Source organism: Elephantulus edwardii, unplaced genomic scaffold (genome assembly GCF_000299155.1).
Source record: "Elephantulus edwardii isolate Elephantulus edwardi_28Jun2011 unplaced genomic scaffold, EleEdw1.0 scaffold00067, whole genome shotgun sequence".
Classification (NCBI taxonomy): Eukaryota; Metazoa; Chordata; class Mammalia; order Macroscelidea; family Macroscelididae; genus Elephantulus; species Elephantulus edwardii.
This window is the reverse complement of record NW_006399817.1, coordinates 2,410,058-2,411,185: the sequence shown is the minus strand read 5'-3', so window position 1 is coordinate 2,411,185 and position 1,128 is coordinate 2,410,058.

Genomic DNA, 1,128 nt, shown 5'->3' with positions numbered 1-1,128 from the left:
TGAGTCTGTCCCACTCAAATTTCAAAACCATCACAGGAACAGGTTTGCAGACTTAAACAGTAATGAGCAAACACTAGGTTAGCTGTGTGAGGATATCAAGAGTAGCATCCATGAATAATAACAGAAGGTCATTACAAAGACACAAGAGGAAGAAAAGACCAAGATGGATGTCAGAAGAAACTCTGAATAGTGCACTAGAATGCCAAGAAACCAAAACAAAGGGAAGACATTAAGAAGTTAAGAATATGAACAAAAGGGCAGTGTGGGAAAACAAAGCAAAGTATTATGATGAAATGTGCAAAGAGCTGGAAGTCAGAAAATCAAAAGAACCGGACTTGCTTGTCATTTCTTAGGCTGAAGGAACGGAAGAGCAAATTCAAGCCTCGAGTTGCAATATTCAAGGACCCTTTGGGCAGAATATTAAACAATCCAGGAAGCATTAAAGGATGATGGAAGGAGTATACAGTGTCACTCTACCAAAAGAAATTAACTGACACAGAAGAATTTCATGAAACAACATATGAGCAAGAGCCTGTGGTGATGAAGAAGTTAAAGCTCCTCTGAAGGAAGTGGCAAAAAAAACAAGGCCCCGGTAATTGACGGCATACCAATTGACATATTTCAACAAACAGACTCTGCCCTGGGCATGCTCACAAAGTTGTGCCAAGATATCAGGAGAACAATCACCTAGCCAGCAGACTGGAAGAGGTTCATATTTGTTACCATTCCAAATATAGGTGACCCAATAGAATGCAGACATTGTTTAGCAATATCATTAATATCACAAGCAAGCAAGATTCGGATGAAAATTATCCAAAAATAACTGGAACAACACATCAACAGAGAACTGCCATATGTGCACGCTGGGTTTAGAAGAGACCGTGGTACTAAGGATATTATAGGTAATGTTAGATAGATCCTGGCTGAAAGCAGAGAGTACGAGAGGAATGTCTATCTGAATTATGTCTATCTGAATTTCATTGACTATATGCAATGGCGTTGTGTGGACCACAACAAAACCTGGCTGACTGAGAAGAATGGGAATCCCAGAATACTTGATTATGCTTATTTGAAACCTATACATGTAACATGAGACAGTCATCAGAACACAGCAAGGAGATACTACAT